Below are 24,120 nucleotides of genomic sequence, written 5' to 3' on the forward strand. Positions count from 1 at the left end.
ACTAGTGCTGACCTACATACCTGCCTGAAGGACAGAAGGGTGACAGATTTGTGAGCCCAAACAGGATAGGTGGTAGCGTTCAAGTAGTTCCTCTCGGTGATGAGTAGCTCAGCCTCTATGCCTAGAGTGCATTGGAGAACTGCTTTCCTGTCCTTCCCTCGAAGGGAGGCCCTCATCAGCTTCCTAGTCACACATGTTACTTCCCCATTCACTTCCTGTCCAGACTCATTTCCAGCTGCAGCCGCAGCCCACGGGCCCAGCAGGCACCTGGGAAACAGCTGCGGGTGACCCAGATGGTTTGTGGTCAAGGCCAGCCTGTCCCAGCCTGCAAGGAGCAATGTATGGAATCCAAAGAGAAACCGTCCCTGGGGCTCTCACCAGCTGGCCAGGAGGCAGAGGCATGTGGCCAGCTGCCCTGGGATCACTGTCCGGTCTTGGAGACAGTCAGCCGTAGGACTGCAGCGACCAGATAGGCCCAGGGACATGCCATCTCCAGAGCGGTGATTCGCTCTGCACTTGGATGGGGCCGCTCGTTCACACAGGGCACACTGGCCCCACTGCTCAGCAGCTTCATTCAGCCGCTGAACAATCAGAATGATACATAGACTAAGAAGAAGTATTCACTGCTAAGGAAGCAAATTCAGAGGAATCTAGAAATCTTAATGAATTCTCTGCAGTGGAAGAAAGGATTAAAATCTAAAGGAGGTAGAGGGCTGCAAAGGGAAAAAACCCTCAAGTGTGGCAAGAGAAACTATAATTAAAATAGCAAATTGCAATTTCGGAGGGGGGCTTGGTGGGGAGAATGGAAGGGGATGGATGAGGGTAGAGACCAAGGGACATCCAGTGAAGCGTCTGACAGAAATGATTCCCAGGGATGTTCTGGGGAGAAAAATCCATCTGGAAACAGAGAAAAGGAAATGAAACAAGAATTTGCTGCATTATTTAAAGCTTTCCGTGGTGGGGGTGGGGAGTGGGGGACATTCAGGAGAGAGGGGATTGAGAGAGAAGAGAATGGAATCGCTCTACCAAAGGGGATTAAAGGAATCATAAGGGCTTTTTAAAATGACTCAAGCAAAAAAAGGGATGCAAATAATTGTAGGCTGTGAAATTAATGGTGGCCAGGATTCTTAGTTCATTCTTTAAATCTGCTTAACAGGAAAAATGAAGGAGAGACATTTGTATGCTTGGGGAGTGACGGAGTCCTTGAAAATGCAGTTCCACAGAGCACTGACAAAACCAAATGCACAGCAGAGAATATGTGTCCTGGGACAAGGCAGAGCTGGCAGGGAAATCTGACTCCATGGCAGGGGCAGTCTTCTTCTACAAAAATATCGGGCACTCCCTCCCTTGAATCTTCGGCTTCCCAAATATTTGACTCTTTCATGGAAGTCTCCACATCACATCCATAAATTAACAAAGTCAAAAGATGTTTTTAAAACAAACCACTTTGGAATTAGGAGGCCTGGGTTTGAATCTTAGTGCTGTCACTTACCAGCTTTGTGACCTCCAGCCAGTTACCCAACCTCTCTGAGTTTCATTGCTTTATGAGACTGCGGTGAGGATTAAATGGGATTAAATATGAACAAGTGCCTATCACAGTGCTGGGTCCATGGTAGGCTGTCAGTGAAGGGTCATTGGATCTGAATCCTTCACCCCTTGCCAATTTCTTTGGTCCAAAGGACTTTCTGCATTGAGCCCAGCCCTTGGAACACATCACTTTCTGGGATCTCCAGTTTTAGTTCACTAGAAAACACATAGGTCTAGAATCCTGGGGGAGGTACAAATCACTCTGAACCCCAGCAGAGTCTTAACCCTCTCTCATCTTAATGTTGAGAGGCACACTGGTGGGCTCGGGTTCACAGGCCACAGCACACAGCCACTCACTCAAGACTACCTCGGTCTCTACCACACCGGGACTCTCTTCATTCCAGCTCTTTCACCTCAGCCTTTTCCAGCCCCTTCCCAGAAGCAGCCCCCCATTCTTATGAGAGGTCTGTACATCCTGGGGACCAGACCCACCCTGAGGGAGCGCCACAGGTGGGATTGAGGCCCTAGTCCTGCCCTGTCAAGGGGAGCTGTGGCGAGAAGAGAGGGAGAGAACTGGTGGGGAAACAAACTGGATTTCCAAGCAAAGAGGGATGGGACTTGGACTCTGGGACAGCAGTGAGGCTGTTGGGGCATTCCTGGGAAGGAGTCAGTATGACCCCCTGATGAACTAGCTCTGGGTGAGAGGGGAGCCTAAATGACCCACATCTCCCACTGGCCAGGAACGCAGGGTCTCTCTCCAGGGCTGGCAGTGGTGGATGATTTCCCAGGTGCTGTCTGGGCTGCGCCTCCTACTGCGGGCCACTTTCCTCTGTCGCACTAAATAGCTGCACCGGATTTTTCATTCTTCTTTAACAGGGTGTCCACTAAGACCTGCAGCCTGTGCTTGGCAGTGGAGGGGGGTGTGGAAGATGAGGCTCCCCCTAGACTTGTGCTCCCCATGCTGAAGCCAGGCAACGTCACGGTGGCTCTAAGGATCCCTTCCAGTGCTCACTCTGTGTCCTGAACCCTGATCTGACCACAAGCCCCAGCGAGGAAAAGGAAGTTAAACATCCCTCTCGTGCCCATCACTTCCAGGTTTGTGATGAGAATGTGATAGCCACAAAGCCCAGGACTCTCCAGTGTGCATTAGTCCCGTGAGGCCCACCAGGCATCACTGGGGAGCTCTGAGAGAAGAGAGCTCTCATCCCCTAGGATGCAAACCCCTAACTTACCAACCCTTTTGTGGCAGAGGTGGTCAACCCCTCCCTCAGCCCTTGCCTGGTGTACTCACCTCCCCATGGGCTGTCTGGTCCAGTTGGAGCAGTTTGGAAACTGTACTAATCAAACAGGAGCCAATTACCAGACAGACTTGGAGCAACTCACTTAGCATCTCTGAGCCTCAGTGTCTTCATCCATAAAATGGGGACAATGATACACACTTCATGAGACTATCAGTAGAATAAACTAGAAAATGCAAGTACAATCTTTTGGTAAACTGTAAACTCCTGCACAAATGAACGTTAAGTATTGATTGCTTCTGCACAGCCCAGGAAACATGTCAGCCTACACCCCTTGAGGAATCTTCCTTAGGCTTCTTGCCTAGAAGCTAGGATGACACCCCACTACCCTCCTTTCTTTTTTAGCTTCCATTGTACCCTAAGCTTACCTCTATAATAGCACTAATCAACCTGTGTTGTAATTGTTGCTTTGCATATGGATCTCCTACAGTCCACTGGCCACTCCTTTCCCTGGCCCACAGCAGGGGGCTCAATACATGTTTGATGAAGGAATAGACTGGAGCTCTGGGGGAGCTGGGGCTGAAGATGCCAGACATGGCCACCAGGGGGCAATCAAATCCTTCCTAAGCAGGTCGACTTGAGTCATGGCAGAGGCCCTTCTCAAAGGAAGAGAGCTCTGTAAGGATTGCTCTCTGGTGGGTGAAGGCCAGGGCCTAAGGCCTGCGCCATGAATTCTTTCTTTGTGTCTGACATCAGCTCTGTGTAAAGACAGGACTATATCTACTGGGGTGTTTTGAGTCCCATGTCTGTCTGGAGCCTGAGTGTCCAAGATGACCCTGAAAGAGAAAGCAGGTTGTCCTGGTGGGCCAGGCTCTGGTGAGCTCTGCTGACAGGGTCCGAGGCAGTGTACCTGTTGTGTGCACACGTACGTGTGAGTCCGTGAATGGCATGTATATTAGTGCTCTCGGCCCCTCTGTGGATATCTGGCCGTCCACCCACCCTCATAAGCAGCATGGTTGAAAAGTGCCAGACAGCACCAAGGCCTGGGATATATGACCCACTGTGTGGCCTGAGCAAGGAGCTTCCCCTCCCTGGGACTCAGTTTCCTCATCTGTGAAATAGAAGCCCTGGGCTAGGTGGCTAAGGATCTTTCTAGCTGTGATATTCATTCTTTGCGTCTCGGAGGTGCAGGCTGATTCAAGTTCAAGGGCTCTGGGTAACCTTGGGGATTCTCAGACTGGGTTAGAACATGAATCCTCAGGATGGCTTCTGCTACCTCTGGCTTCCTATCAGGGCTAAGCCCAGGCTCACTTGGGTGGACATGTGCGGAATGCTGCCCTGGGATCAGAGAGGAAGGCTTTCAAATACCTGTGGGGACGCTCTCACTTGCCTTTCTGTCTGTGGCGATTTCCCAGGTGGGGCAGCCTCAGCAGATCCGTCCTGGCCCTGTGCTTCCCCCTATCCCCTCCTCTCGTTCTCAAACCACCACGGGTCTCTCCTGCCATCAATGTTGCCATCAACTGGGAAGGTGAGAATTGGTGACAGGCCCACTGGTTTGGGACACTGGCAGTCCTCACCCTAGCCCCCTCCTTTCACCTCCAGGCAGGACAGGCCAGACAGATGAGAACCTACCCAAGCACAAGCTGCTGTTGAAATAAAGGCAGAGATGTTTCTTTATAATTTTCCTCTTGAAATAAACCCAGACTTAAGAACAACAGAAACACGCAAAATGTGTTTTTAGTGGAACCCAGATGGAGGGCTGGGAGCCCAGGGGGCTGTCTCAGTAGAGGGTTCTTGTCTCTGGAATTCTAGCCTCTCCTCCCCACCCCCCTCAGGAACACATCACGCCCCCCTTGGGCTTGGGCTCTTGGGCCTGGGGCTGTCTTCCTCAGGCCACCTCCTTGGGGTTGTTTCCAGGTGGGTAGTATGCTCCCCCCACCTTCACCCTCCAGACGTAAGGCTGAGTCTGATGTCTAGAAAGATCTGTGGTTTCAGAGATTTGGGGGAGGGGAGTGGGGACCAGGACCAACTCAATCCAAACACCTGGATCTGCCAAAATACAACAAAGAGAGTGAATTAAGACATCTGAAAAAAATACTCTGAGGAATTCCGCTCACCCACATGGCCCACTGCTTCTCATTAAATGGCTACAGTTCTCCATATTAACATATGCAAATCAAACCCCTTGTGTGAAGACTTAGGATAAAAAGGCAAGTCCTGAGATCCCCCTTCCACCCCCAGATTGGTCCAAGGAGTTCCCTGTGGGATGAGGAAATCTCGCCGGTTCCATTTTGATTCTACTAAAACAACAGTCTTGAGAGTCATACCCAGGGGATTGCCTTTCCTTGAGGGGAAACAGATGAGAGGAGTTTCAAGGGGAAATGGGGAAATTGATCCTGTAGAAGCTGCCTCTTCCATGAAGTGGTGCTGATCATTTTCTGACAAATATTCCTGGATGCCCACCATGTGCCAGGGGCTGTACTAAACACTGGGGACACAGAGGTAACCAAGACATGGGGAGTAGCCTCAAATTGCTCATGGTCTAGGAAAGAAGGAGGAGGAGAAGGAATTCAGAGGTTATAATGAAAGATGATGGAAGATGATGAGTTTGGTCATGGATGGTTTGCCTCTGTGACCTCCAGGTAAAGAAAGTTGGATATAGGGGGTCTGACACTCAAAAGTGAAGTTTGGGCAAGAAATACAGACTTTGGAGTTATCACTGCAGATGTGGTAGACAAGTCTCCTGGAGTGAAGACTGGAGGGCTGGGAGCCATAATGCAGGAAGGGGCTGACTTGGGCTTCCCAAATCGTTCCTAGAGCCTGGTTTTCCATTTCACTTCCCCAGGAGGTCATTCCTAACTATGACTCTTCCTCCGGCAACCTCCTCTCTTATTTCCCTCTCTTTTCCCTTCTTCCTGTTTGTTATTTACCATCTATGAAGTGATCAGAATTGAATAGCAGCAGGGAGGGGTGCCATGAGGATGGGGACAGTGACCCTCTTGTTCCCCAGCTCCTAGCTCCCTTCCCAGCACATAGTGGGCCTTCAGGATGGAGGCCCTCAGTGTTTGTTGCCTGAATAAAGGAAGGAAGGAGAGGCCAGGCTGGAGTTCCATTTTTCTGCTCCCTTCAGGCCTGTGCAGGGCCTCACTCCTGCTATGAAAGGGAAAGGATCACCAGAGAATCAACGGTGGGGGGGCCCAGCCAAGACCCAGGGGCAGCGGGAAGGCCAGCGTCCTGTCTGAGCTTCACCTCCTGTTTTCAGCCCTGACACTTGGATGGAGTGAAGCTGTGTGCTCTCCCGGGGGACCCTCCAACATGAGCCCTGCTCCATATGCATTGAGGAGCGGGCCAAGAGTGGAAGGAAGTGCCCAGACAGAGGGAGACAGAGTATTAAAATTCCACTGACGATTCCATGGGAGGGAGTTTACAGTTCCTAACTGACCGTAAACCCTTTCTCCTGACAGGTCTTGGAATACATCACTCCGGGCTCTCCTGGAGCAGCTGACACATTGCAGCAACGCTTCTCCAGAAGTCAGGGTCTGCTGATTCCAGCGGGGACGGGAAGGCAAGCCGGGAGCAGCTGAAACGGCCCCTGTCTCCTCCGACGTCAGAGACCCAGGGCAGGCGGCCGGCGAGCTGGAGGCCCAGGGAAAGGGCTGTCAAGTGTAGTGCTGCGGTTCCGGCCCGAGCCGAGAGGGTGGTTTGTTAACTGTCTGCCTCTGGGTGGAATTGTAGTCACCTAGCGGGGGAAACACGTTTTCTCTCAGCTGAAAGCACCGAGTGGCACGTCGCATATGTCTTTTATTAATAAAAACGAGAAAATGGAGTCATTATTACCGCATAATTGCAGTTCATTTGCTAGGCCAAATCTTTCAAAGCCCAGGTGCTGGGGGTGGGGCAGGCGGAGAAAATAAAAGGGGACCTTGATATGAACCACTTGGGAACCACCTGTGTAGGAGGCACCTTGGAGAGACTCTCGAATGGCACAGGGCCTTAGGAGACTGAGCAAGCGTGGGCAGCGAAACGCACACCTCTGTCAGTGCCACCAGACTGCACTGCAGCCCTGGCGCCAGCTCCAGGAATCAGGTGACCTTAAGCAAGGCCCTACCCTCCTGGAGGCTCCGTTTCTTTCCTTTCTTTTTTTTTTTTCAGGAAATCAGAGCTCATATTCCTGCCCTGCTTGACTCACAAGGTTGTCCTAAGAATCAGATGACAACCATCCTGGATTCCTTCCTTCCTTCCTTCACTTAACAATCATCCACTCAGGTATGTTATGGGGCAGGCATTGTGCTGGGTAATGAGATACAAAAAGGAATAAAATGCAAACTCTGCCTTCAAGAAGCCTGCAGTCTAGTGGGGGCCACACAGAGAAAAAGATGAGAATAATAATACAATGTGGTATAGGGGACCCTAGGTGCCCATCAAGCGTTGGAAAGCCAGAGGAAAGGCGTCCCATTCGCCTGGGATAGACAGGGCTTCAGAATGGCGATACCTGAGCTGACTTTTAAAAAGTGAGCAGGAAAACCAGAAATATATCACGTCATCTCCAAAATGTGGACAGGATCATGGTGTGTGTGACCTTGAAGCTCCTGTCTGAGTATAATTATTGCTGTGCGTGTTTGATGATCACAGCTGCCCAGTGAGGCAGTAGAAGAGGAAGGGATGGGGGTCAAGGAGACTTCTGTATGCTCCCGGCCCCATGTGGAGGACTGCACCCTGACTGTCTTCCTAAGTGGCTCACACGACCCCCAGTCTGCTGTGGATAAAGCCTGCTCCTCAGACCAGAACCTCTATGTGAGTAGGAGGTCCCAGGTGGGCGGTTAGAATGTGACCTTTTAGGCTTGTTGGAGAAGAGATTAAGATGGCAGGCTGACCAATTTTAAGATGTGGACCCCACATGGACCCAGACAGGGAGCCAGGCCAAGTGTAGATAAATTGCCTCAGCCCTTTAAGGCGAGAACAGAGAGAGCTAAGGTAGAACAAGACACCCATACTTTGGAAACATGCCCATCCTTATGCTGTTGACATTTTTCTGTAATTATTTTCTTTTTGGCCTCCTTTAATATTAAGTAAAGTTTAAAAAAAATTTCATTAACATATAACATTATATTAGTTTCAGGTGTACAACGTGATAATTCGATACTTGTGCATATCATGAAATGATCACCACAATAAGTCTAATTAACATCCATCACCACATAGTTACAAATTTTTTTTCTTGAGATGAGAACTTTTAAGATCTATTCTCTTAGCAACTTTCAGATCTACAATACAGTGTTATTAACTATAGTCCCCATGCTGTACATTACATCCCCAGGACTTATTCATGTTATAACTGGGAGTTTGTACCTTTTGACCTGCTTCACCCAGTTCAAGTTTTTTTGTTTGTTTTTTAGATTCCACATATAAGTGAGATTGTATGGTATTTGTCTTTCTCTGTCTGACTTATTTCACTTAGCGTAATGTCTTCAAGGTCCATCGATATCATTGCAAATGGCAAGATTTCCTTCTTTTTTATGACTCAATTATATTCCATTGTGTGTGTGTGCCTGTGTGTAATTTTCCTTATCCATTCATCCATTGATAGACACTTGGTTGCTTCCATGTCTTGGCTATTGTCAATAATGCGGCAGTGAACGTGGGTGTGCATATATCTTTTCCAGTTAATGTTTTTGTTTCCTTCAGATAAATACCCAGAAGTGGAACTGCTAGATCATATGCTAGTTCTATTTTAATTTTTTGAGGAACATTTATACTGTTTTCAAAGTAAGCTTATTTTTTAAGATGCCAGCCTGTCTCAGCTCAAGGGAACTTGAACTAGAAGTTGAAAGGAGTGATCTTGTGCTCTTGGGAGCCAGCATGGTGGTGACATCAAATATCAGAGAAAGAAACCCCTCTTTCCATCCTGTGAAAGACGGTGCTCGGGAGATCCAAGTTCAGGTCACGTTGTCAGCCACCGCTCCCAGCTGGAGTTTCTCCTTCCAGTATTTTTCTGGGTCACACTTTGGAGTGTTTCTATGTGTTTCTTTTCACAGAGAAGACATTTCACATAAAACTCCTGTAAGAAAAAAGGACCAAGACTAAACATTGAGAACTTCCCTCCTCCAACCTGAGGGAGAGGTCCCAAGAAATGGCTGGGAGTCATGGTTGGGACTTTGATAACTTGTCGCTCTATGGATGCTGGATCCCGTTTATTGTCTGTCTGCCAACACTTCCAGGGGTCCCCACATCAGCCTGTTGTGCACCAGGGGTCTTGCTGGAGAAGTGGGTGGGCAGGCAGGAGACCCACAAGATGGGGTCTGTTTCCTGGCTGAACTAAGGAGAAATGTTTATCCCTCACCTCTGGGCCTCTAATGAATTCTGATTCAAGCCACACAGGCCTAGGAATCGATAGTTTTAATCATTTCAAAAACTAGCCCCACTCTGGGTAAAATTACAATGCACAAGAAGCTCAATGGAGCTTAAAGGCCACAACCTCATTATCATTTCATTAGACTCACATTTCAGCAAGATGGAAAGAAATGTTCTCACACGCCACCCCCTCCCACAGCTCCCCTCTCCTCCCCTGGCCCTGTGGAATAACTCCGGAGGACAGCGATGGTTTACAACAGCTGTCAGCTACGAGAGCCACTGGCCCACTCCCATCATGCATTCGGCCCAAGGAGGAAGCTCGGCGCAGTCGCTGGAGACCTCAGCGCAAATCAGCGCAAATGCCTCCCAAATCAAGTTTGCAATCCTGGGAAGTTTAGTAAAAACAACCCTGCTGTCAGTTTGGCTTCTCACAGCTGGAGGGGTCAAGTCATCAACACAGTATAAACCCAGGCCAGCAGAACCTTGTCCTGCCCTGGGCCCCAGACGCCCTCTGGGAAGCAAAGGGTTTGAAAATGTCTTAAACTTTTCCAGTTTGTTTATTTTCCAATGTTTAATGATATTGTCCATGCGAGGAGCAGAGCCTCAGCTCCTGCTAACAATTAAAGAGGTTTTCTAATTTAGGAGAAAATGTGATTTAAAGAGAGAGAGAGAGAGAGAGAGAAGGAACTTGCACAGGAAGTAAAGCAAATAATTCGTATTGAGAACATGCACACAGAGAAGCCTTGGGTTGAGAAGACCCTGCCTAGATGGGGAGCACACAGCATGAGAGCTGTTTAGCGGGACTGAGCCGACCAGGGGGCAATTCAAGCAGGTTGGCAAATGTCTGCTTCTCTAGTCTGCCTCTGTCGTGCACTACCACACCACCGCCACACCCAGACGGTTTCATGACTGTGGCTTGTATCTGTGACCCAGGTGTCCACAGCCCTCACCATCCCATAAGTCCAGGTGGGTTCCCATCAATGAAATTACCAGATTTCCCTGCCGCTTGCTCCCATCTACCAGAGGTTCACTCCGTGATTTGGAGGACCCCTTGGGAGCACCCCACTTGTGCTCGTGAATGGGACTGCCATCGAGAGTGGATGCCCTGTCTTAGCAAATGTTTGCTCTCCACACCCTGTTTGTTCTCTGATGCTGCGCAGCCTGCAGCCACTCCAAGTTGGGCCTTGCTGCTGGCATGCCCTGTAAGATGCTGCTGCCCAGGCCCAGGGTGTTGTCTCGAAGCTCCCCAAAAGGGCAGCACTGCCCACTTGGTGTCCTCAGTGTACTGGAGCCTCACGGTGTCCTCTTCCCTTCCCCCTACTCCGTCACACCCTGTCACCAAACGGGATTGCTCTCTCTGAGTCTCACAGGATTCCTGATGGAAATAGCCCCTTCGGCGTCTCCTGAGGCCTCTCTCCCCACAGGACTCAGATGCGAGGGTAGTGGGCAGGGGTGTGGTGGGGTGTACGTCCCTCCACTTCCCTTTCCACCCCCACTGCTCATAGGTGCCTGGGCCCCACACTTCCCCAAACCCAGCAGACACGTCTGAATCCTGTGGCTAGGAAGAATTTAGGCCAAAGTTGGGATCGATACTCCCTGTCCTCAGACCAGTGGTTCTCAACCTCGGCTGCGTAATAGAATCACCTGGGGAGCTTTTTCAACTCCTATTGCCAAGGCCACACCCCAAACCAAGAAATCAGAATCTCAGGGCATCAGTACTTTTTAAGTTTCCCTGGGCGATTCCAACGTGCAGCCAAGATTGAGAACTACTGTCCTAGAGGGAGAAAGGAAGGGAGGGGTGGTGGAAGGGAGGTCACAGACAAAATTGAGGGCCCTTTTTCTGTGATGGAAGGGACCTGAAGCAAGCCAGACCTACTGCCACACCCCGGGACACACACACTGAGAAAACCTAATGATTCTTTTGCCAAACCTGCCAGTGACTCGTACTGCTGTTGTCAGTATCTCTTTCAGCTGAGTCAACGTATTGGGAGAGTCAAAGAAATGTGCAGTTCAGACCTGCTGGCACCCGAGGTGCCTGGAGGGAGGAGGCCTTGTCAGTGGCTGTGGCCAAGACAGACAGAACCCTGCAACTGACAGCACTCGGGAGAGCTCTGATCTAGCCCTGCGTAAGTTTCCAAACCTCCCAGGACAGCAGGCCATCTGCTCCAACAACAGGTGTGACCAGGGACTGGCCTACGTTAGTTTGGGGCACAGAGTTCATTCACTAACTCATTCATTCATTCATTCCTTTGTCCATCCGCTCACTAGCATTCACACATGTCAGAGCTGTGTATAAGGGACCTTAGATATCATACGCAGCCCGGTGGTTCCCAGGCTTTGTTTTTAGCTGAGGAATGCTGGCATAAGTGAAACCGTATGGAAGCATAAACAAATACAGGGGAGTTGCTCTAGTTAAAGCAGGATAGGGGGCCCTGGGTCTGGCCCACTCACCTCCCTTCTCCTAAGGGGGCTTCACCAGATTCTTCTGTTTCAAGAAGAAACAGGGTTTGGAAGCCTATCTTATAAATGAGGACACTGAGGCACAGAGTAGGGTGGTGCCTTGCCCAGAGTCAAACAGATTTCATCCAACAAATTTTACTCTGCTGGGTATGAGAGAATACAGAGCTAAGTAAGTCACAGTCCTTGCAAAATGGAGGGGCTTACAGCATAGATTACTACCTCCACTCAGATGCCGATCCAAACGCCCAGGTTAATCAGGAGACCTGCCTCTCTCAGCTTTGTTTTCTGAAGAAAGCCCTTCCTGGGTTCTTCTCAAGCACATGGGGCTTGGGGGAGCTGTGGCCTTGTCCTCCGGAGCCCACCAGGTCTAATTCATGTTCAGCTGGGATGCACATTGCCAGCACCACTCCAACTGTCCTGGGTGTTTCTTGTTGTTATATATTTTGAATATCACACTTGGATTCCACTATCCAAGTTCCCCAAGTGTAAGAACCAGACAGTAACAGAAAACATCAGTAACTAGATCAGCGCTACCTGCCTTCTCACTGCTATTATTTGCACCAGATCTACCTGAGATCTCTTAGAAAAAGGGGAGACCGTTCTCTTCATGGGTGACTTTCTGGGCACGGTCTTCCTGAAGATGCATCCTGAGAAAAGGGTAGCCAGGCAGTCTTCTGAGATGGAGTGAAAGCCACACAGTGCCTCAGGACAAAGGCGGGCAATCCCTAGCCTTCCAGTTGCCAGCAGTGCTGTGTGCATGCAGGGCAGTCATTTCTCAGGTCTGGAGTTGTGTGTGTAGTGGATGCTGTCCCTCCCCAGGAATGCCCTTGGCTGAAGGGAGCTGTTGTGCCTAAGTTATGCCCCTCCCAGGTGGCACAATGACCCAGTCCCATTGCCTAGATGGGGGAACATCTTTGAAGGGCCACCCAAGCTTCAGAGTGCCCCATGGATCCTCTGAGGCCTGTGACAACACCACTGCCGTACGACCTCTCCCTTTGCCAGGGCTGCTTCCATGACTCCCTTACAGGGGTTGTTCCACGAGCATTCCCCAGTTAACCTGCTGCACATGGGTCTTCCTCTCAGAGTTTGTTTCCTGAGGAACCTGACCCTCAACAGTACACATCCACAAAACGAGGGCAATAATGCCTACCTCTCCGAGCTATTTTGAGGGTCAAGTGAGCTCATTGTTTTTGTGAAATTTCCTCTCTAACACAGTGCTTGGAATATAGTAAATGGTCAGTACACACTTGTTCACTTCCTCCCTCTCTCCTTTCTTTCTTCCTCCACGTGTGTTTATAGATTTATAGTGAGTGTTCTCTCTCCTCCGAGGAAGACACCTGGCTCTCTGTTCATTGGCAGAGCAGAAGTGATTGACGCATTCCAAGCTCAGCAAATGTTCGATCCTTTCTTTGTGTTCAGGTGTTCTACGTAGCTCTACCCATCCCTCATACCCACCCACACACACACACACACACACGCGGGGTATTGCAGAATCCTGCAGTCTCTGCAGCTTTACACATCACAACACACAATCAGAGAATTACTTGTGTAGAGACCCGTGTACTGAGTAAGACATCTCAGGAGGGAGAGATTATTTCCTGGTGGTGGAATTAAGGAGGTCATCATGAAGGAGGTCACATTTGTCATAGGTTTTGAAGGATGGATAGAAATCCAGCAGGCAGAGAGGGTGGGAGTGGCTTTCCAGGCCAGGGGAATGACATGGTGGTCAACTATGGAGTTGGGAAAACACAAAGCATGTCTAGGCAAGTCCTACCATCTTGGTTGAAGATGGGATTTTGTAGAGGAGGCAGATGGGGAGGAGCAAAGGATGGGAAGACCGTTTGGGACCTGACTGGGTGGGGCCTTGAATACCAAGCCGAGGCTGGAGGTAGTGGGGCCCCAGTGACAATTTATGAGAGTGGGGAGAGCTTCAGGAAGATCAGTCATGGAACAGATTGAATGGGAATGATGCTAGGGGTCAGAGAACTGCTGCAGAGGCTCTGGTGATAGGCAGGGCTAGAGAGGACCCCACACCTAGCTGGCGGATTGGCAGGTCAGGAGGGCAGGAGCCCTAGGGTAGAGTGCTGACCTCTTTTTCAGATCACTGCTACTGTTAAAACCTTCCGGGGCAAACTGCGCAAATACCCTCAGCTCCTGATCTGAGAATGAACAACAAGTGAGCTCACTCCACAACAATTGTTTGGGGAAGTGAAAAAGGAAACTGACCTCAGTATAAGGGTGCCTGACTCACTGTTTCTGAGTGACCTTGTACAGGAAAATTCTCTGAGCCTGCTGCCAGTCACCTCCTCTGTCCACACCTTGCCTCATAAGAATGTAGACACCAAAAGAGAGTCCATGCACAAAACACCCAGAGAAACTTCTAGAAACAGGACAGACCCAGCCCTACTTCTCCACTCTGTAAGCCCTGGGGCAAATCATTTAACACCTTTGTGGGTCTCAGTTTCCTCATCTATAAAATGATAATAATAACGATCACCACCCATTTGTGGGACTTTTATGAGATCAAATAGCCTAATAAACGTGGAGGAGCTTAAAGCTCTTTGGAAGCGGGTGCTAAAGACATGCAAGATGTAATTGTCGATGCTGTTATGTAATTGGGTGTTACTATCGCCACTGCCGCTGTAGCCTTGTGCATCTCTTTTTCCTGAAGAGCCCAAACACTGTTCACGGTGTTCTTTTTTCACGAATAGTTCTCAAATACCTCCTCTTGTTTAGAGGTGGGCCTTACAGCCGAAGCCTCCACAGATACTGCCTACCTGAAACGGACCTTGAGTCAGATCCTACGAGACCCAGGAGAAGCGCCTGACTGAGAGCACCCTGGAGAGGTGGCGAAAAAAGATGAGTCAGCCCTGCTCATCTGGGAAGCTGCCGGTGGCTCCATCAGGGAAAGACAAGTGAAGGTGACTCAAGGTGGGACTTTCTGGGCACAGAGGAACTGTGATCGCTCATCCCTCCAATTCCCCCAACTCCTCGGCTGCATCTATCCAGATCCTGCCCGCCTCCCCATCCTGGTCCACCTTCTGGTCCCACTGCCTGGAAATCTGACAGTGCAGCCGATGTGACTCCCCAGCCGTGTGACCTCAGTTTCCTCATCTGTAAAATGGGTCTGATAATCTCTGAGCTGCCTGCCTGACAGGGCTAATGTGGGGGGGGGGGGTCCCATGGGCTGAGGATTTGAGAATGCTTGGTGACTATAAGCATGGTGACTTTACCTTGTACCAAGGTAAAGAGCTGTTTGAGGGGATCTTTCAAGGGTAGGTTTTAAGATGATTTCCTGCCCAGGGGCTGTGGGGGCTGCTCTGCAGTGGCTATGAGAGAAATTTTAGGGCGATCCTGGGATGCCAGTTCCCTCCAGACCCAAAGGTCCAAAGCCGGGTAGAAAGTATTTCTTGGACATGGGTATTCAAGAGAATATCTCTTGGTGTTCTGATACAAGGGCATTCCCCCTCAAAAACCCCCACAAAACCACGAGACCAGGACAGTGTGGGAGTCACCATCTTCCATCAGCCTTGGCTCTTCCCAAGTGTCTCTGGACTGTCTGGACAGGGTCATGGGGCTGGCCTGGGACAGTGACACCCACCCACCCAGACCACAAAAGAGCATGGCTGGGAGATGGCAGTGTCCCTCTAATTGGGGAGAAGTCAGAGTGGAGCTACCAAGAAGTTATAAGTCTCCTTCCCAGGGGCATGCCCTGAATGGAGAAAGGGAGAGAGCCCAGGCAGCAAAGTGCCCAGTCCCCCAGGGCAGTGGGCGCCCAGCAGGAACAAGGGCAGGGCCAGGGCAGGGCCCACGTGCTGTTTTGGCTTGGATCCCCTGTTCACAGGTTGGGGGGAGAGCAAACAGGTTAGAGTTCTCCAGGGGAAGTAGCCTAGGAATAACCCACATCGTCACAGCCCTTTGTGTCTTCTCGGGAGGCTGGGATAGGGTTGACAGGTTGGGGGACCCCAAAATCCCTGAAGCAAGGACAAGTTCTCCATGTCCACAGAGAAGGTTTAGACCATCGGAGACTCTGTCCCTGGCCCTGCTGTTAAGTGTTCCCCAAACTCAGATGATTTCCTAACTCATCAGCCTGGGGTGTAGGGCTTTCCTTTAACTTGACCCCTCCTAGCCCTCCACCCAGCTCTGATCACACTCCCAGACTCAGCCTGCCAGTCTGACCCGCATGTTGAGGGCCCTCCATAGGCGCACTCTCCCTCCTTGGTGTAGTTGACACTAACATGGACTCTGGAATCAGACGGTCTGGGCTCAAGTCCCAGGTCTATCACTCACCAGCCATGTGACCTTTCTGGGCTCCACTTCGCCATCAGTATTTGGGGATAATAGTAGGACCCATCTCAAAGCCTTGTTTTAAGAGTTAAATGTATTAACAAAGCGCTCAGCACGGTGCTTGCCACCCAATAAGCACTCCATCTGTGTTGGCTCCCTTTGAAAATCCCACCCAGTGCCTTTGCAAGACGGGGCTTCTGATCTGTTTTTGAAGGCCTTCCTTGATTGCTCTCTGCTCCGCGCCTTCCTCCGCAGTGGCACTGTCCCTTGCCACGCTGGCTTTCTCCCTGCTCCCTGGTCACGTGGTAGCTTATGTAGCTCCTGGGACAAGCTAACCAGCATTCATCCTTCTCGGGAACCCTCAGGCCTCCACGTGCCTGGGCTTGAGAGCCTTCTCTACAAAGCTGTGTCCCTCACATCTTTCAAAACTCTGCTCAAAACACACATCCTTCATGGAAGATGGCACAGCAGGAGAAGCTTAAGTTCTGGGCTCAGACAGACCTGGGTTTGAATCCGAGCTTAACCTATACCAGCTGTGTGACCTTGGGCAAGTTACCTAACCTCTCTTGGTCTCAGTTTCCTGATATGTCAAATGAGGTAAGTATCTCTCCATCATAGGATGAAGGAGAGGAGAAAGTGAAACAACGGCCTCCAGATGCCTGGTGCGGGGCTGGGGGCAGTACCAGAACATAGTAGGTGCTCAATAAATATTTCCCTCCCCTCTGCTCTGCGCTACTCTGATTGCACAGGCTCTTCTCTGCACTCCAGTCCTCAAGAATCTTTACAGCCACACTTCGCTTACTCCTTGCGTGTTCCTGGATGTTTATCATGCAGCGGTTACTCTCCATTCAGTCAACGTTTCTTGGGCATTTACTCTTTGTCTGATGCTGTGCTAGGCCCTGGGGATGACTGTGACAAAATCCTTGCCCTGAGGGACTCCTAGCAAATCGAAAGAGTCGAATATATGTACAGCTAATCCTGGGGTCTTGTGGTAAGTGTCACGGTGGGGCATGTATACAAGGCTCACTAGATCAGGGCCTGTGGAGTGACTAACACTGATTTTGGCAGTCAAGGGCCTTCAGTCCAACTCAGCGAGTGTTGAATGAGCCCATGCTGTGCACCAGGCATGGGACTAGGCACTGGGGCTTCAGGATGAAGAAGACTGTGCCTCTCTCCTCAAGGAGTGCAGGGTCCAGTGGGGAAGACAGACAAGAGGATGTAAGGATTATACCATGTGGAATGTGCCCATGTGCTCAGGGTGCTGTCATGCGACAGGGGGACAGCTGAGGATGGGGGCAAGGAAGACTTCCTGGAGGAGGTGGCATCTAAGACTTGAGGGATGAGTAGGAATTGACTAAGCAAAGTAGGGGTGGAAGTTCTCTCCAGGTGGAGGGAAACAGCTTGTGCAGAGTCTGGGAAGGAGTGAGGCCAGTCAGAGGGCTCAGGGAAGTATAAGCACGTCTATACAGCTGGATGCATACTAACAAGCTCTGAGCTTCTGGCAATCTCTTCATCTCTTCTCTTTCTTCCTCCAACATCCTTTCTCCGGTCAGACACCTGAGCCCCAGCTCCAGGGGCCTCCTTTTCCCTGAGGCTTCAGCCCCTCTGGTGTCCTAGCTCAGGAGCCATGCAGTCCAGGTTCTTCCTAAGGGCCAGGGAAGCTTCGGAAGGAAAAATTGGAGGGGAGACACTTGGTGGGTACTCAGGCTGAGCTGGAAAAAGAAGAAATCCCCCCGCCTTTCCCCATGCGAGGACAGTGACTGATGGTGGGGCGAGCCTTGTGTCATGGCTAGTCCATGGTAACAGCTGCTGGATATCAGGAAAGAACCTGTTTCCTCAGCTAGAGCCGCCCACCCCCAGCCCCCTAGCCTCCCTGCTTTGGGTCAGGTCTCAGGCCCCTGCTCCTCTCAAGTCAGTTCCTGCTAAAGTGGTCAAGGCGAAGGTCCCCTCGCCCTCCTGGAGTCTTACCACGCAGCCAGCAGGCCAAAGAGACTGCCGGCACACCCCATATGTGCTGAGGGACATGCAGGCACAGTCACCACGCTCCCTCCCACGTGCACACACTCCCACGTGCACACACTCCTGTCCCACACGCAAACTCACAGTGCCCACGCTCACACACACTCTCACGCCCCTCACCCAGGCATCTGCTCATAGACACACACTCACACACACTCGCTCACCAGAAGGTCACAGCTTGCCTCTGTTCCACAAGCTCCCTTTGGGGAGGATCAGCCCCTCAGAAGGTTCTGGGCCTCCAGCCCAGGGACAGATGTCCAGCCCTGCACCAGAAAACCCCAGTGTCTTGCTGACAGGGTACCAAAGGGTTAAGAGAGAACATTTCCAGGGAGTTTGCCTCTTAATCAACACAGTTAATTCTTTTCCTTTTACAAACATAAATTCTTGGCAGTCAGTAACTAAGAAAGAAAGGGGTAAAAAAAAAAACCTTAACCCAACATTAGTCAAATCTTTGCCTCTTCCTATTTTTTTTTTCCAAGTTAAAACCCAGGGGAATTCAAAGCAATGAGAGAAATCCCAGCCCAGATGGAATGTTTTTGCTAATATACGTCTGCAAGTTATTTAAACGTATGTTTAAGTGTGCACGTGTGTGTGTGTGTGTGTGTGTGTGTGTGAGAGAGGAGGGGGGAATATGAGAGCAAATATGGCTGAGTGTGTGTGTGTGTGTGACTGGAGCAGACAGCAGAGCAGAGGAATCACCAGTCTCTGCCTGCGCCCCAGCTGTCCTCTGGCCTCGACTCTCCTGTCTAGACCTGAAGCAGGGCAAGATCATTACCGTCCCAGGACTGTCCTTGTCCTTCAACCTACGGTCTCCTGGGACAATAGCCCCTGCCCCTCAGCCCCAGGGTGGCCTCCGTGACACATTCTGCTAGTGATAACCCACCTACATACATTCTCTTGCCCTTCTTTCCTGCTTACCCAGAAGATCTGGGGCTGGGGGTTCCAGGCCCGAGGAGACGGACAGTGTGAGGACGAGGCCCCCCTCACAGAGCCGCCCCTCCAATGGCAGCCTGGACTGGAAGTAGGGCCTCAGCTCTATCGCTGGCATCTGGCTATTCCCTCCTAGAGCTCTCAGGATCTTCAGACCTTCATGCTATTCTCTCTCTACCTTTGACCCTCACTCCCTCGGAATCCCCCCAAGATTACAGGCCTGACCCCCACCCACGGACTCCACCTCAGCCCGGCTCCCCACCTCCACCCCAAGAAACCCTCCCAGCTGGGTTCAAGGTGCTGGGGCTTTGCAGATAACCCCTTCAGCCCCCCACTGCCCCTAGCTCCCTCTCCACTGCTCCCTCCTGAGCCGACTTTAATTCTTTTAATCTTTCTTCTGAAATCACTCCTCTGGCCCCGTAATCAGCTGTGCGGGTTCCAACTTCCTGATTTCCAGGGGGAGATTAAGCAGCTTTCCCCATCTAAAGGCACTTTGGATGCCTGGGCCACCCCATGGGCTGGCTAGGCCCCTCTCTGGCGAGGGGCCTGTTCTCACTCTTCCAAGCCCCGGCCCACCCTGAGTCCTGGGCCTTCCACGCAGAACTTCCCAGGCTCCCACCCTGCCCCGGCCCCCCAAAGATTCCAGCCCTCCCATCGTTACCCCTTTACCCAGAGACTCAGCGTCTCCAGCCGGGCTCAGAGCCTGGAGTCCACAGCTTCCTCTATCACCAGCTCTTGGGGAGGGAGTGGGGGCGGTGGGGGGGTGGGGTGGGGATGGGGCAGTGCTCAGGGCCTGGAATCTGCAGAGAGAATCCTCAGTCTGGTTGCTCCCCCTCCCCCACCTCCTTCCCCTTTGGCTTCTCCGCTCTTCCCACCCACTCTTGCCCTCAGAGGCCCTTTCTCTGAGAACATGGCCATCTATGGTCTCCCGTGGCTGATGAGAGGACAAGGCCGACCAGCTTTCAACTCTCTGAGAGTGTATCATCTACTCTGCTTCTCTTCTGGAGCCACATCAGGACCTGGTGCTCAGCTGAGGCCTGGCTCAAGTTAGAGCAAAACGGGGTCAAGGTCATGGACTGAGTGGAAGGAGACTATCAGAGAGGGCACAGAGCAGGAGAGAGATTCTAAGGGAGAGTAGAAATCAGTTTTGGATTATATGTTGTTTGAGCTTGCCTTGATATGTAGCTAGGGGATAGTGGTAGCTTCCATCTGACTTTCAAGGTGGAAGAAACAGTTGCCTAAAAGGTAATAGCCAAGATAGAAAGAGGGAAAGAAGATATTCTGTGGGAAGTGTCCTGTAATGCCACCTTGTCAGGACTACAGTTTCCCTCTGAAATGGGCAGGGTCCTGGGGCCTCCACACATCAACACTGGCTTCCTGAGGCCTGAAGATGCCAGGAGGACTCTTCGGTCTGTCTTGGACGGAGGGCTTCAGAGAGTCTGTGAATCTCCTGACATTGTATGCAAAATCTTGTGGTTAGGACAGTACTATGGGGAGAACCTCCATGGCCTCAATCATGTTCTCAAAAGGATCTCTCTCTCCAAAAACTTAAAAGCCACTAGAGGTTAACATGAAGGTGACACAGGAGGCTGGCCAGAGTACCCAAAGGACCAGGCCAGAGTGGAGCCAGATGACCTCTGGCTGAAACAAACAGACTGGATCAGGCTCAGGCAGTAAGTACTGTGAGTCTGAGGAGGTGACCGTCAATTGTAGCTGGGTGTGGGGTTGGGGGCAGTGCCGGGCAGTGTGGGGGTGGGGTTCCTAGAGACCTCATCTTAAAGCGGATCTCTGCCAGGTGAAATCCCATGGCTCACATGACACACCACCACAGGGCTAAACTGTTTGTTGATCTTATCTGCTGGGGCCCTGGCAGGTAGCAGCTGGTAAGATGGAAAGGTGACCCAAGCTGAGCCCTAGGCCTTCCTGGGGCATCAGTGAAAAGTGTACATGAGGGTCTGCGCCCACAACTTTCACTATGTGTCCGAAGTTATCTGTCTCAGAGTAAAAATAGCATCCACTCTTCAAAGGGCTGTGAGTGTGTCCAGCACTAATGTGGGCTAATCGGAGGAATCACAGAAAAAGAGAGGGGAAGGTCATCAGTGCCAAGGGGGAGGTTTGGAGGAAATGACAGTCATTAGTGAAAATCCCTTAGCCTAACTCTGCACTGACCAAGCCGTTGGACCTTTCTGGGTCATACTTCCCTCTCCCGCGAAATGATGAGGTTGGGCTGGAGGGTCTCTGAGGGCACCCTCAGTGCTGCCACCTTAGGTTTTAAGAAATGCCCCTTTCTGTCCTCTCCCTGGAGATCTTGTGTGGGGGAAGCGGAGATCATCCAAAAGACACAGGGAGCTTTCCCAGCCTTCCCCCTTGCACTCCAAGACCACCCACCCAGGGCCTACACGCGGCTCTCTCCTCCCACAAAGTCAATTTCCCTGCAAAAGAGGTTGTGGGAACGAGAGGGGTTTCCTCTTTATTTTTTGACTTGTCCGCTTCCTGCTTGCTCTCATGCTCAAATTGAGTGCATTCAGCATTCAAAGGACAGGGTGTGGGGAGCCCGGCTGCGACAGGTGCGGGAAGGAGCATCCTGGCACCCAGGGCTGTTGGCTGCTAAATGGGCCAGGACCAGCCGGGAGGCGGGGGTGTGAACTCTCCTCCGGGCCCTCTGAGGAGGAGACGACCTCCTCTGTTCTGGGACAGATGCTGCTGTCCTGGATAGCCCCTCAAGCTCACTTTCTCCCCGATGGCTCTAGAATGCTTTTTTCCACCAACATGTGCCTGTGTGGTTTATATACGTGTGTGTCTATAGATATGTGTGTGTATAAATATAGATAGACGGATACAAATCCAGGATTTACGAGGTGGCGGCAGTGCTGCCTGCCAGTGGCAGCCAAGCTGCTGCCAGCGCTTCCAAGAGGGCAGCTCCCAGTCTCTCCCACAGCTCTCTCCTTTTCCCAGCTCCCCAGCATCAAGCTGTCATCATCACCGGCTCCTCCCTCACTTCTGCTCCCTGCAGCCAGGCTGTTGCTATATCCTCCCTTCTTCCTCCGCAGCAACTCTGAAATCTGTTCCTTTCTTGGTGTCTGCCCCCTCCATCAGCATCCCCCTCCTGTGTCCCCATCTCTCCTGTCTCTTGTCTCCACTTCTTTTTGCTTTTCGCCCCCTTTGACTCAGTGCTGTCTGTGCAGCCCTGTCTCCTGGCCCCTCTGAATCCCTGTCTGCCCCTCTCTCAGTCGGCTGGCCTCTCTCTGTTTTGTTGTGTGTGTTTGTCTCTCTATCTCTCTGTTCTTCTCTCTGTCTCTTGACAAGTAACTCAGCCAGAAACTCCTCAGGGAAGCAGGGTTTCTAGCCGCCTCCTTCTTTCTGACCTCGCTGTCAGGTGGACTCCTCACCTGGTCTGGGCTCCGAGAATAGCACAGCGGTGGCAGCACTGGGTGTGTGTTGGGATGGGGGGAGGTCCAGGGACAGGGGATGGCCCCATGGCCCCTCCGTGGCCTGTGAGAACCAGTGGGCTTTGGGAAGAACAGCTGGACCAGAGGAACAGTGATGCAGCCCTGCCTGTTACTAAAACAAGTGGCAGGCCTGGCTCATTTGCATGTCGGGTCTCTTTTACATAAATCTGCATGTCAAGCTGAGGGCCCTGGAGCCAGGTTATGCAAAATGATGCAAAATAAATTAATCAGTGTGCCCTGCTGCAGGTGTAAGCCAGCCCTATCTTCCAACTGACAGCGAACCCAGACAGGCTGGTGTCCTGATGGGGTTGGGCGTGGAGCAGGGTGCCGGCCTGGAGCCGGCAGGCGGCTGCTCCATCTCAGGCTGTGGAAGGCCCAAGGGGCAGTGTGCTCTCCAGCCTGGCTCCAGCGGTCCTGAGAGAGAGGATGGGCCCTGATGGCTGCAGAGGGCTGTGAAGCCACCCTGGACCGCGGCCTCATCCAGGCCCTGGAGACTCAGACTCCGGGCCTGGGAAAGGGGAATTTAGGGATCAGGTCATCTAGTGGGGAGACTGAGGTGCAGGGATCCGGGGAGGGATTTCTCCAAGGCCACTCAGCTCTCTAGGGAAGGGTCCAGATCGGAAGCCTGCACTTCTGGCTCTCAGCAAAGTAACCTCCCTCCTTCCTTATCACTGGCAAGAAGCGGGTGCATTTCATGCTCCACTTGGGGGTCTCTGGTGACTTTAGGAGGTCGGAGACCACAGTCTGCCCTTCTCCACCCTGGCCCTCGGGGAGCACTGCCCCTGCACTAACACCTTGGGGTGCCCTCCAGCCCTCCCGATGCAGATGTGGGGCTCTGCTCCCCCTTTAGGAAGAGGCAGCTTGCGAAAGAGGTAGTGGCCCTTCTCCCTCTGTGTTCTCCAGCGTCTGGAAGATGTGGCTTCTTGGATCCCCCCGGATTGGAAGACGGTTCCTGAAGCCCAAGGCTTCCGACAGAGGGGATGGGGAGCAGGGTCACCAGCAGCAGCACCTGCCCGAGACCCGGCTCCATTTCTGCTCTGACAGGCAAAAGTGAACCAGCTGTGGGAGCCCAAACACTCCCAAAGGCCTCATAACCTCTCCAGACATAGCCCACCGTTTGGTTAAAGGAAATCCAGAGCAAATGACATTTGTGTCAACTCAGACTGCCTTCACTCTCCACTGTGGCAGGAAGCAGGCCCAGAGGGCTCCAACCTGCACTGGAGAGGGCAGACTAACACAGTGATGGCCATCTCAGGAGGCGGACATCCAGTGGTTAAAAGCTGGAGCTTTGAAATGAGCTGCACCTCTGCCCGGGTCCTGGTGCTACCAGTTACCAGCTGTGTGACCCAAGGCAAGACACTTGGCCTATCTGAGCCTCATTTTCTCATCAACAAAATATGGGTGGTAAAAGTTGTTACCTCACAGGGTTGTCATGAGGCTTCAGTGAGACAATGCAGGCATAGCCCCCCACACAGTGCCTGGCACAGAGTAAGCATCTATAAATGGCAGCTATTATGATTACTCTTGCAAATACAGGTATCACAGCCGGCCCGCCTAGGTCAGAGGAAAGGGGGTGGGAAGCAGAAATAAGTCCACTTGGAGTCTCTCTCCCTCTGCCCTTCCTCCTCCCACTGCCCTTTCCTGTCCTCCTCCCTCCAATCTATTCTCCACATTTGCACCAGGGGAAAATTTCTAAAACTCACATGTTGCATGCCGCTGCCTTGCTTTAAATCCTTTCTGGCTCCCTATTGCTCTTACGGTAAAGTCCAGGCCCCAGACACAGTCTTACAAGCTCTCTGCGATCTGGCTCCTGCTTATCTCTGGAGCCTCATCTCTCAGCCTCTTGTAACCTAAGCTTC

General features: G+C 51.6%; 1 long non-coding RNA gene across 1 annotated transcript; it reads left to right on the top strand.

Moving 5' to 3' along the window:
- Positions 1 to 6,716: 6,716 nt before the first annotated feature.
- LOC139045406 (uncharacterized) lies at positions 6,717 to 14,670 on the top strand. Its single transcript, XR_011503739.1, has 3 exons — positions 6,717 to 7,031; positions 11,076 to 11,242; positions 14,313 to 14,670. It is a non-coding gene; the product is annotated as an uncharacterized lncRNA (long non-coding RNA).
- The last annotated feature ends 9,450 nt before the right edge of the window (positions 14,671 to 24,120 follow it).

Source organism: Equus asinus, chromosome 5 (genome assembly GCF_041296235.1).
Source record: "Equus asinus isolate D_3611 breed Donkey chromosome 5, EquAss-T2T_v2, whole genome shotgun sequence".
NCBI lineage: Eukaryota > Metazoa > Chordata > Mammalia > Perissodactyla > Equidae > Equus > Equus asinus.